This window comes from Cavia porcellus, unplaced genomic scaffold (genome assembly GCF_034190915.1).
Source record: "Cavia porcellus strain 051 isolate PalLab524CR breed Dunkin Hartley unplaced genomic scaffold, mCavPor4.1 scaffold_2, whole genome shotgun sequence".
Taxonomy (NCBI): Eukaryota; Metazoa; Chordata; class Mammalia; order Rodentia; family Caviidae; genus Cavia; species Cavia porcellus.
Genome location: NW_026947485.1, coordinates 111,449,949 through 111,463,475, shown reverse-complemented (window position 1 = coordinate 111,463,475; position 13,527 = coordinate 111,449,949). Strand labels below are relative to the sequence as shown.

Here is a 13,527-nt window from a genome sequence, read left to right as displayed (position 1 = left end):
GAGTCCAGCAACTTTGACCGCTGTAGGGGTAGCCAAGTAGACTAGATAGGGGCCACTCCACCTTGGTTGTAGTCCTGTGGGTTTAGAACATTTGAGATAAATTAGATCTCCTGGGGATATGGGAGGATCTGGTTTGGCCTCTCCAAGGGTTGTGGAAGGCAGAGATCAGCATGTTGTCACAACAAGTGTCGGAGGAAGGAGAGGACTGGGACATAGTCAGCAAGGGGAGGGAGATTTTGGGGAGTAGGAAGATTGTGGAGTAAGAATGGCCTGCCATACATAAGTTCAAAAGGACTTAAGAAAATAGGAGCCTGGGGAAGTGCCCTGAGCTTGGTTAAGGCTAAGGGCAAAAGTTGAGGCCAAGGTTGGTGTAGTTCTAAAGTGAGTTTTGTAAGGTGTGTCTTTATGAGGCCATTTGCCTTTTCTACTTTTCCTGAGTATTGGGGATGGTATGGGATGTGTAGGTGCCAGCTGATGTGTAAGCTTGAGGATACCTGTTGGGTGATCTGAGAAATAAAGGCGGGACCATTATCTGACTGAGGTAGACCAAACCTTGGAATGATTTCTTGTAATATGACTTTGGTAACTACAACAACAGTTTCCCTGGTTGTGGGAAAGGCTTCTATCCATCCTGAAAAGGTACAAACAAAGGTGAGAAGATATTTGAGAGTTTTGTGGTGGGGTATGTGTGTAAAATCTATCTGCCAGTCCTGACCAGGGGTGTGTCCTCAAAACTGATAGATAGGAAAGGAAGGGGGTGCCATACGTCCCTGAGGAGAGGTCCTAGCACAGAGATAACAGGTGTGAGTAATCTTAAGAATGATAGCTTTTAGAGAAGGGTGTGTGACTATTGGGGCTAAGAGGTTGTATAGGGCCTGTGATCCTATATGAAAACAGTTGTGTAAGTCAGTGATGATGTCTAAGGCCTGTTGATGTGGGAGAACAAGTTTAGATCCCTGAAAAGTCCATCCCTGAGTGTTTTGTGTGTAACCTGGTTTATGAAGTAAAGCTGTAACTGCTCTGGTGAATAATTAGGCTGAGGTAGACTGTTTGGGACTAACGGGAGAAGATGAGAAGGGCAGGGCCCTTGTGCAGCTAACTTGGCTTGTGAATCTGCAAAGGCATTGCCTTGAACAATAGGATCTGTAGAGTTTTGGTGTCCCCTACAATGAATAACTGCTGCCTGCTTTGGCAGTTGGGCTGCCTTGAGAAGTTTAAGGATAAGGGGAGCATTAATGATGGGGGTTCCCTGAATGGTAATAAAACCCCATTCTTGCCAGATAGAGGCATGAAAGTGTAAAATGCTAAATGTATACTTTAAGTGAGTGTATATATTTATAATCTTGTCTTTTGCTAGTGTAAGAGCCCTTGTAAGGGGAATAAGTTCTGCTCTCTGCAATGAGGTGCCAGGTGGCAGTGGAGGATTTGCTTCTATAACTTTCAACTGGTTAACTATTGCATATCCTGCCCTCTTTTGGTTGTCTGAGTTTGTTGAACTGCCATCTATGAACCATGAGTCAAAGGCTAAAGAGAGAGGTATGCTACTGATGTGAGGGAAAGGGGTGGGAGTCATCTGTAAGAATTCAATACAGTCATGATAAGGATGGCCCTCTGAGGTAGGAAGTAAGGTTGCTACATTAAGAGGACCACTAGTTGCAATAGAGATGCAAGGGTCTTGAAAGAGCTAAGTGTACCTGTTGAAGGCGAGAGGGGTCATTAGGGCAAGGAGCACCTTATGTGAGATAAGCTCATGTAGGTGATGAGGTGAGTGTACTGTAATAGATTGCCCTAATGTAAACTTTTTAGCTTCCTGTGTCAGGAGGGCTGCAGCTGCAAGAGCTCGGAGACAAAGAGCCCATCCTTTTACTGTGTGATCTAACTGTTTTGACAAGTAAGCTACTGCTTGAAAAGAAGGTCCCTTTTTGTGTCCTAGTACACCTATAGCATTGTGGCCCTGACAAGTAGTGTATAGGATGAAAGGTTGGGTGGGATCAGGAAGGGTAAGAGCTGGAGCTTTTAGGAGAGCCTCTTTTAATTTATGAAAGGAGGCATGTATTAGCCTAGTAGGGCCCAGGGGTTCTGATAAGGACCCTTAGCAGCCTTGTAGAGGGGTTGAGCTAGGGCTGCAAAGTTAGGAATTCAGAGACAAAAGAAATTAGCTAAACCTAGGAAAGATGTAACCTGTTGTTTAGTTGTGGGCACCTGGAGATCATGAAGAATTGCCTTACGATCTGAGGTGATGGCACAAGTGGTAGGGGTGAGAGCGAGACCTAGGTATTTGACTTTTGGGGAGGCTATCTGGGCTTTAGCAGAAGAGACCCAGGATCTACGACTAGCAAGGAAATTAAGAAGACTGGCTGAATGGTGTATGGCTAACATATGGGATGGAGAACATAATAGAAGGTCGTCTATGTATTGAAGAAGAACGCTAGGTTTGAGATCAAGTTCTATGAGGTCAGTAGCAAGAGCTTGACTAAAGAAGTGGGGACTATCTCTGAACCCTTGGGGGAGCACTGTCCAAGTAAGTTGTTGAGACCTGAGAGTGTCTGGGACAGTCCATGTAAACGCAAAGAGGTTCTGGCAATCAGGGTATAGGGGGATAGTAAAGAAGGCATCTTTAAGATCTATAACTGTAAAGTGAGTGGTGGAGGGAGGGATATGAGAGAGCATGGTATAGGGATTTGGCACAACTGGGTGAGTCGGGGTAACAGCACTGTTAATTACCCTAAGGTCCTGTACCAGGCGATAGGACCTATCAGGCTTGAGTACCGGGAGAATGGGAGTATTGTGGGGTGAATGGGTAGGTTTAAGAAAACTGTTGTCCACAAGGCACTTAATTATGGGTTTAAGTCCCCTTAAATGTTGGGGAGCTATGGGTATGGGAAACGCAGGGAAAAACTGAGAGATTCCTGAGATCTATTAAAACAGTCATGGCATGTGTAGTCAGAGTAGGATTGGATGTGTCCCAAACTATGGGGTCAACCAGAGAAGGAGGAAGGGGAGGGAATGGCTTTGTGACACATTGTGAGGCTGTTTGGAGGATTAGGGCTGTGGGAAGAGAGAAAGTAAAGGAAAAATTAAGCTTTTGAAGAAGGTCTCTACCAAAAAGGGGTGTGGAACATGTTGGGATTACTAGGAAGCTATGGGTAAAGAAAAGATTCTGGAATCGACGTGGGATAGGCCCAGTTTGCAAAGGTTGAGTAGGCTGGCCTTCAACACCCACAACAGAAATCAAGGACTTACTACAAGGTCCTGAAAAATCAGGAAGTACACTATAAATCGCCCCCATATCTACAAGCAGAGATATTATCTTACCTGAGACCTTCAGTGAGACTCGGGGCTCCGACAAGGTTACCGGAGTGGGGGCTGTGAGCCCCGAGCCCTGTCAATCTTCCGCAGCAAGTCCGAGCAGGTCAGTCAGTGATGAATCTGGCATTGACGGAGTCTCCTGTGAGGGCAAGGGATTAGAGGATGGCTTACCCGCTCACTGGCAGCTAGGACAGTCACTATTCCAGTGGCCCTTATTATTGCAGTATGGACATGGTCCTAGAGGGATGCCAGGATTGGGGCAATCCTTTGCCCAGTGTCCTTGTTTGCTGCATTTAAAGCACAGTCTGGGTGGGACTCGGGCAGCCACACCTTGTTTCAGATTTCTTGTCCTGGGAGCCCCGAGTGCCACTACTAAAAGATCAGACTGATATTTAGCAAATTTTAATTTTTGAGCTTGCTTTTCCTCTTTTTGAATTTTATTTCTGTTGTTGAAGACACAGAAAGCTAATTTAAGTAGATCCCTTTACGGAGTTTGAGAGCCATGTTCAACCTTTTGTAATTTTGCACGAATATCAGGAGCAGACTGGGAAATAAAATAAGAGTTAACAACAATCATCCTTTCATGAGAGTCTGGGTTTACATCAGTAAACTTAATTAAGGTTTTCTGAAGCTGATTTAGGAACACAGCTGGGTTTTCATTAACCTCCTGGACCTGTTCTAAAAGTTTGTTATAGTAAGTGTGTTTGTGAACAATCTTATTAAGGCCCACAATCAGACACTCAATCATTTTATGTAATTTTGTCGAACCTTCACTGTTTTGATAGTTCTAGTTAGGATCTTGTTCTGGCACAGCTGCAGGCCCAGGGTCCTTATCAGTGGTGTTCGTCTTATGTCTGCGAACACCACTCGAGAAGAAGCAGCTTCTTCTTGAGCTGCTTGCCGCAGCTGATTTCACTCTTGTGAGCTGAGAGTGGTATTTAGAATCACACAAACATCCTTAAAATATAAATCATAACAATTAGTAATAAATTCAAATTCTCTGATATAATTCTGTGGGTCAACAGAGAAGCTACCTAATTTATGGGTAATCTGAGATAAGTCAGAAAGGAAGAAAGGCACATGTATATTAACAAGTCCCTCAGTGCCAGCTTGCTCCCGAACTGGTAGCAGAGATTGAGGAGAAGTTTGCGGAGGAGATGGCCATTGGGCAGCCATCCATCTGGCAGGGGTGTGTGAGCGATTATCTATAGATTGGCCACAAGGTGGCTGCCAGTTACCCTGGGATGAGGAAACACTGGCAGATGGCGTCTCACTGTGTGCCTTGCAGGGATGAAATTGCTGTCCGCAGCACAATGAACCGTCATGTGGTCTGCAACAGGGTGACTGTTGCTGATCACAAGAGGAACCACAAGGGGGTGGCCATTGACTTTGAGATCCGTCCCAAGATGACAGCGCCAAACACCCTGACTGCTGACTTTCTCTCTGGTGGACATGTGATATTGGGGGTATGTAAGTAGCCTCAGTTTGGGATGGAACCTAAAGGGGCATCAGGGATGCCCAGGTAGCCCACTGGTCTGGGTTTGGCGCCATAGGTAAATTCCTAGGGGGTGGGGAAGATGGATCACAGGTAAATTCCTAGGGGTGGGGGAGATAGGAGCTCCTTGGTTCCGCCTCTAAGGCTTCACTGGCTACAGTGTCCTGTCTGGGCCAAAACCCTTTCAGTAGCATGTACCTGGGACATGAAGATACTAAGCCAACCTTTCCATTAAAAGGCAAAGATTATCAAACAGTGCTGTACAATGAGTCTTCAGTGCCTCCCCCTGTAAATGCCTATGTGCCAAATAAAGAGTTGGTCTCTAATTTCATGCTTTTGGGAGGTAGTAGATCTAGTTCGATGCTTTTGGGAGGTATGAGATCTGCATGCTATCACAGAAAACCCAGAGGACTCTAGGATGTTGGTCTCTGTCTTCTTGCTTCCCACCTGCCATGAGATAAGCAGCATCTTTGGCTGCAGGCTCCTTGCCATGATGTATAATTTACTGCAGGACCAAAAACAGCAGGGCCAACTAAACATGGACTGGAACCTTCAAAACTATAGTCCAAAACAAAATAAAACTTTTCTTTTCCTTCCTTCTTTTCTGAGATAGTGTCTCTCCATGTAGTTTAGGCAGGTTTCACACTCACAAGCTCCTATTTCAGCTTCCCAAGGGCTGAGATTTCTCACATGTGCCACCATACCCAGCTTCTTTCCTCTTTTTAAGTTGATTATCTCAGTTGTTTATTTTCTTACAGTAATGCAAAGCTGACTAAAACAGACTGTATTTTAAAAACACAAGACCTAACTTTATATTGTCTAAAGAAAATACAGTAGATTATAATGTGTAAATAAGTTGAAAATGATGCAAATGACTATGATGAGAGAGAACTGGAATGGCTGTGTAAGTATCAGACAGAGTTGATTATATGACCAGAAGTATTAATAGATACAGTAGAACATCTCATTAATGCTGAAGAATTAGTGCAATATAACAATCTTTGCCTTTTAATGGAAAGGTTGGCTTAGTATCTTCATGTCCCAGGTACATGCTACTGAAAGGGTTTTGGCCCAGACAGGATACTGTAGCCAGTGCTTATGCATAACACATAACAACAGCATTATGAAATACATCAAGCAAATACAAAATTGAAAGGAGAAATAAAGGGTGTGACTCACTCATCTGAATGTACTCTTGCTTAAGAAATGTGCACAAAAAATATAGTTACTATGGAGTTTCTAGAGAAGTTGAAACATAAGAATCATTGTATAAGCTCATTAAAACAAGCTGATAAATTTCATAATTTCACTATAACACAAATATAAAAACTATCATGTCTGTCCATTCTAGGGATAATCTAAGTTTAAGGATATAATATCCTCCAGTGAAATCTTTTTTTTTTTTTTTTGCTTTTTTGTTTTTTCATTTTTATTGGTACCAGGGATCAAACTCACGACTGCCTGCTTTCAAGGCAGGTGCTTATGCCGCTGAGCTAAATCCCCAGCCCCCAGTGAAATCTTAATGATCCTTTGTGTCTTCTTTTCTTCTACCTTTTGAGAATCAGTCCCAAGGATCACCCAAACAGTAAAATGGTACACAAAATGTTATATTTTTACTTGAAGTGCAAGAAAGCAAACAGGACTAGGTGTGTGATGCACTCCTGTAATCCCAGATACTTGGGGGTGGGGGGCTGAGATAGGAGGATCTTTGAAAGTTTGAGACCAGCCTGGGCTACAGAGTGAGCCCAAGGCCAGCCTGAACTGCACAGTGAGACCCTGTCTCAAAGAGACAAAAAAAAAAAAAAAAAAAAAAAAAAAGCAGGAAAATATTCTTTATGTGAACTAATCTTATTCTTAAGCACAACATGTGTTATAGTTTTATAAGACTATATATTCCAAAAAATAAACACTTTTTGGCTTGAAAAATAAATGATAAATATATTCCTGGCTAGAATTAAAATGATGTTTATGAATGCAAGTATTGTGTAAAAGTAAAGAGGTTGTATACTTAGTTTCAAGATGGGACCTATTTAATAATAGATAAGATACTATAAATGAAGTTATTTTAACTATTCATTCTATTTTTCAATATAATCTTAAACTCAGAAAAAAAAAGCTCCTTACTGGTAAACTATGAACTGGCAGACATGTTGTAATAGACAAGATAACACATTTATTAGGGCACTCTGATTGCAGGTTATATTGTAAAACGAGTTCTTAAAGAAAATGTTTTACTTTGTTTCAAAATTTGCTTATGACTTGTTTATAAGCAAAACAGAAGGGTATAAAACTCATTCTTCAACATAACTTATGTCAGTTTTGTTATTCTAAAATAAATATTTTTATTTCAACTTTAGATAATGTTAATAAGATACATGTCATATACATTTTATTATTTTGAATTTGACAATGCATCAGTAATTGGAATAAAGAAAACAACCGGCAAGTTAATTTTTCAAGTTTTAGCTTTTTAAGAAAAATATGTTACTGTCTCAGGTAATGGTTATAGACTATAAATTATTATAGACTAAATAAAATATAGACAATAAATTTTGACCTATAAAAATTTAGAGTTATGTCCTAAGGCCAAAATAGCTGTAATTATTTAGACAGATGAATATCCTTTGTAGAAGATAATATTTTTTTCTGCTCCTGCTCCAGAGTAAATCTAACTCAGTTTCCATTCTTTACCTAGATATAGTAGGTATCCTGTCTATCAGTAACCAGTGTTCTCAGCTCAGTCTGTGTGGAGTTAAAGACGTCCCCCTGCCAGAGGAAGGCTTTTAAAGTGCAATTTTAGTGAGAATGTTACCTCTTCATTTTCCACTCCCACCATATTTTATCTGTGCCTTTAAGCAAGCTAATATCCTCTTTCAAAACACACGCACGCACGCACCTTCCAGATTAACCTTACATTCTGTAGTGCAGAAGGTTTAGGAGGATTTCACAGTGGCTGCTATTCTTCTCCCAGCTGCTGCGCCAGCGAAAATGAGGAAGGGGGCTTTCTCTCCCTATTCTCCCCGTTCCCTCTGTGCCTTCCTGGGGTTTCTAGTGAAACAAAGGCTGCAAGCCGATGGAACTCTATTACTGTGACTTCCAAAAGCTTCGTATTCTCAAGCTAGTCCACACTTGAACGACTATAGAAATCCTTCAAAATTCTAATATAAACATGTAAGTCTAATGTAATCATGTGAATGGCCTGAGTGTTTTTTTAAATAACTTAAATAACGGTGTCTTTTAATAACAGTGTCAAACAGTAGCCCACACTAGGGAGTTAATGCTGTAAAACCAAAATATAAAAGTTTTAACTTGAAATTTATGAGTATAGTAGTTGTTTTTTTGAGTATACCAGTTCTTTAATAATTCTTCATTATAGATGTTGCAAGCAAATTTGCTTACATTTTCTAAAATTCTTAAGTGACTTTTGGAACTTAGATTACTAAGATGTGCAGGGTTAAAATGCTCGTATTGAAGTAGTTCATTTATAAATTAAAGTTCAGCACTATAATCTTTGTAATAAAAGTAAACTAAAGAGACAGGAATCACACAACTATTATAGGAGTATTATCTACATAAACTTTTCAAAATATAAATCATATAAACCTAGTGAAATATAAATCATATAAACAGTGAAATATAAGGGGCTAATTAGTATAAGGATTATCTCACTAGAATCATCTCACCAGTTTCTACATTAAATTTGTCAAAATTTGAAAGGCTCCTGTGTTCAGAAATGAGCCTACTAAAAAAATATAGGGCCTTGAAAGTTTTATGAAACCAATTCCATATATCCACCTGTGATTTGGGCTGGGACTCTTATTTTGGTTAACAACTTACTAGATTTAACTTTTAGCCAAGAAAAACCCTTTCAAGAGAAAAATAGTTTTCCATGTGGGCTTATTAGAAAAAGTTTTGATTATAGTAATCAAAGGTAAGTATAGGAGCAGTATGTGTAAGAGTGACTTAAGTCATTTGTCAGAGTCTAAGCCATTTATACAATTCAACAACACTTTTGAGCTGAAAAGAATGATTAAGAAAGAGAGATGCTCCTGTTACCACGGTACCCTGTGAGTCACAGTTCAGACAGTATCTTTGAACATCTTATAATAATAATGGTGGTATGTGATTGAAAGCAGCAAAAAAAAAGCAATAACCTAAGCTTCTTGCTAAGAAATTTAATTAGGCTATTAAACTTGTTTATTAATTGACAGTTCAACACAGCTTTATTAATTAAATAACTTGTAATATCATGGCTCTTCTGTCTTAGAAAATGCAATGAAAATACAAAGAGGTTTTTTCTTCAAAGTTTTTCTGCCTTGTGATACTTAGCATCTTCTTTTACCTTGCATAATTGGTAAACCTGGTTGATCAGTAATATTTAAGTTTGAGTGATAGTTAAAAAGACCATGAAATATCTTAATTACTTTCCTTGTACCTAGGACAAAATGCCCAACACTCAAAAGTTTAAAAGATGTGACGTTTATTTGGACTCACGTTTTAAAAGTGGCATTCCTTGCATGGTCAGTGGCATGGCAGAAGGCCCTGTGTGGAAAAAAGCTGCTCACCTCATGGCAGCCAGGAAGGAACTGGCAAGGGAGATACACCCTTCTAGGTTGTATCCCCAGTGACTTCCTCTTCTGAGCAGACCTGACCTCCTAATACCCTAATTCCCCTCTAATACTTGCATCCCCAAGTCCCAAAAGCCCCACCTCAGAGTGCATGAAGCTCTTAGGGGACAGCTATATAAACCCTAAGATGAAGTTACCCCTGCAGGTTGCCTATGGGAGAAACATACTTAAGTAATCCTGAGGAAGTGCTGTGTCAGGTAAATAGCATCTGTAACATGTATAGTAAAAATAAGGAAAGGTTGTTGTTCTGTTAGAAAGTTGTTTTGGGGGCTGGCGATTTAGCTCAGCAGTATAAGTGCCTGCCTTGCAAGCAGGCAGTCGTGAGTTCGATCCCTGGTACCGTAAAAACAAAAAAGACAAAAAAAAAAAAAGTTGTTTTTAAGTGTTAACTTTAAAAACCACAATTAGCAATATATGAATATGACACCGAGGTTTTACTGGAATACCCATTTGGTGCTTAAATTATTGTGCAGTGAGCCTAAACATCAGTAGATAATAGCTTTTGGTAGCAAGGGTCTTTATCTTCTTGAACTTAAGCTGGGCGTAAGACATCTTTTGGAGATAATTAGGATTAAAGTTTTTTAATTTCTCAGGGAGTTCTTCATGGCAAAGAATCATAGTGCAAAGTGGAGGGATAATTTTTTTATTGGTATGAAGTATGCACAACAGGTTATTAAAATAAGTGACTATAATATTGTAATACTGACCCTTTTATCATACAACAGACAACCACCCACTTTTTTCTAAGTTTCTTCCTCTGTAGGAATCATATCTTTTGTAGAAAAAAATTGTTTATGCCAAGTAGAGGTGAATATTTAAAAATTAACTTTAAAGTATTTTTGAAAACCATGCTGAAATTCCTCCTCTTGTTACAGATGGTATAGATGTCACAAGCCTGTTACCTGGACTATTTCTTATCTTGTCTGTTGTTTCTGCTTTCTCCATTTCTCTCCTGATAAGAAAATGATTTAACATATAATATTTAAACAAAATATTTAATGTCTACACAGTAACTTTATTCAAACTTCAAGACAGTATTGAAACTACTCGAACACCAGCTAATAGTTTCTTACACGCAGACTTTGAGATGAATGTAATCTGTTGTCTGCTAAGATTTGAAGTGTTGGATTCATGGCACTTGAAAAACTCCCACTTTGAGATCACTGTTTAATAGGACCAACATAGAAAGTTTATAGTGTAAGTCTCATGTTAAAAAGTTTGTTTTACTACAACTCAAAATGTTTTGATTTTAAAGTTAGTTCTAGTGTCTGGGTGGAAAGGGATATGGCACCTTTACAAAGAATAACCCCTGGCACACTAATCTTATCTTTTCTAGAAATTGTTGGGTGGTGCTGTGATCAAAGGTTTATACTATGAAAAGAAAAAGCCCTCAAGCAAGGATCTGATACAGTGGGTACATACAGAAGAGAATTGGAGTCTGTTCACTAAAATCCACCTTCCTACACACACTTGTTTCAGGGGTTATCTGACAAGTTCATTATTTTGGCAGGAAAGTGAAGGTTTAATATGCCTCCTGCAATTATTTTTATATATGTTTGTACAGAAATGTTTCTTCTTTATTCTTATGGAACTTATTTATCTAAGCTATCTCCATAGTTCCAGTGCCACTGAATTTTATGTTAATTTTATAGGATAGGCTTTTGTTTTTGCTTGAGGTTTCTTCTAAGGAATTAAGAGTTCTTTTGATTTTGTATATTTCTTGCAGCATGAAAGAAAAAAGACAAAAAAAGGCATGTATCAAATATTAATATACTAGTGAATGAAGAGGAAAAATTATCTAAATCAGGTGAGCTTTAATGTATATTTTCTGTGAGCTTTAATACAATTGTACATTTTCCCAGAGTTTGAGTAGACTGTGTGGTTTTGGATTTCTAATTACTAAAAAGAAAGTTATGTTCAGTTCTCACAAAATCAGTTTTCTAAAATACTCATTCTTGAAAAGATACAAACTTACAAATTAAAAAAATAGAGGGAGGAGCTAAAGATGGTAGATAGATAAGCAGCAGAATACAGAGGCTTCCTGAGACAGACAACTCAGATGCTGGAATAAAATATTTGGGGAGGTCCGGACAGAGGAAGATGGATCCTCTTGACCCAGGAAGAAACTAAAGGGAAAAGAACCAGTCAAACATGCAGTCCTGGGCTACCATTGTAGTAGCTAAGATTAGCAGCCATGGTGCTCTCGCCAGAGTGCCCGAACTCACAAGGCTGAAACTCGCCGAGCCCCCTGAATTCCTGCCACTAACAACCCACCCAAACTCCTGCCTCTTTGACAGAGCTGCCTGAACTTCTGCTGATGCAACTTGCTGGAACCTCAATGGCACTTAAGTCAGAGTTTGGTGAGTCCCAACAGAGAACAGAGCTGGCAAGGGACCTGCATTGACCCGTGGTGAATGCTGGGAATAAGACGCTCCCAGGGGAAAGAGGCAACCACCTGGATGACATGTTGGAATCTGGCAGGACTAGCGGGAACAATCATCAGCAGTGACACCAGTCAGTTGTTCCCTTCCCAGACCAGATTGGTGGGATATGCTTGACCTGAGTCACACCCCTGGCCAGGACCCAATAAATTGCCCCAAACCAATTCTGTACACATGGCACACACTAATGCAGTGAAAACCCCACAGGCTGACTGACCCAAGGGGAGGGGCCAGCATACGCAGCCTCTGTTTGCACCTCAGTGATCAACAGTTAACTGGAGAGGGCAGAAATCCCTAGTCAGCATGCTTCAGAAGAACTATAACCAACAAGGAAAGGGGCTGGAAGCTCCTCTATACACCTGTATGGAAGAAACCAAAAACATGATATGAGAAAGAAACAAGAAAAAGTCCCCAGCCCTCAGCCTTGAGAACATTGATCCAGGAGAGGTAAATACAAAAGAGATTGAGGACAGCAAACATGCAATATCAGACACAGCATCAGTAGAATAAAGACACATCTTCAGGACCTCATAGACAAGCTCAAAAGTGAAATATTTAATCAAATAAAGCCATATGTAAGTAGATTAATAAAAGAAATGCTAAGCACCTCTCAAGAAGGCACAGATGGAAGAATGGAAGAGCACAAAAAATGGAGAGAAATGTTCGATGAAGAATATAAAGAAAACCTAGAATACATGAAACAGATTCAAAAAGATTACCAGGAAATAAACTCCATTGAAAGCTGGCAAAACTGCTTGAAAGAAACTAAGGATAGACTATCAAAACTTGAAGACAGTTTTGCAAAGTGTGATTATGAAAGGAAAAATTTCTTAAAAATAACAAGGAAACAGGCAGTAACAATACAAAGGCTAAAAGATGACAAGAGAATCTATAACTTAAGAATAAAGAATGTAAATGCATAAGCAGGAGTAAAAACAAAGGAAATACAAAGGCTATTCACAGAAATAATTAAGGAAAACTTCCCAAGCATAGTAAAAGGAAATAATATTCAGATGTATGAGGTATACAGAACTCCAGCCGGCAACAACCAAAACAGAGCTACACCCAGGCATATAATAATTAAGATCCCAGAAATTCAATATAAGAACAGAATATTAAAAGCCATCAGAGAGAAGAAACAGATCACCTATAAAGGAAAACCCATCAAAATCATGTCAGAGTTCTTAACACAGACCATCAAATCAAAAAGAGCTTAGAGCAAAGTATTCCAAGCCCTGAAAGAAAATAACCTCCAGCCCAGATTGATGTACCCTGCAAAATGTCTCTAGAAATTAATGGAGAAACAAGATGCTTCCAAGACAAAGAGGAACTGGGGGAATTCACAGCCACTAATCCAACCCTACAGAGAATGCTGAAGGACATTCTGGAGAGAGAAAAGAGTACCACTGTCGATGTCCGCTCCCGGCCGGCAGGAAGGACACACGACAAAGTCTGGCAGTGGACAACCTTTTCTTTTTATTTTCCTTCTCCGTACAACCTGCCCTGGGATCGCTCCCAGCCGAAGCCTCCTCTGGTCCGCTCCCCGCGGCTCCTTCTGGGCTTCTACTTTCGGGCTTCTCCTTCCCCCCCAGGGGTGGCACCAGTATATATACAGATACAGTGTCCAATCATGTTAAAGTGAGCAAGGCAAGCT

At 39.9% G+C, this 13,527-nt stretch overlaps 1 long non-coding RNA gene across 1 annotated transcript; it reads left to right on the top strand.

Annotated features, from left to right (window-relative positions):
• The first annotated feature begins 2,032 nt into the window (after positions 1-2,032).
• On the top strand, positions 2,033-13,274 carry LOC134475257 (uncharacterized). The gene is made up of 3 exons (XR_010046314.1): positions 2,033-2,454; positions 11,159-11,239; positions 11,730-13,274. It is a non-coding gene; the product is annotated as an uncharacterized LOC134475257 (long non-coding RNA).
• The last annotated feature ends 253 nt before the right edge of the window (positions 13,275-13,527 follow it).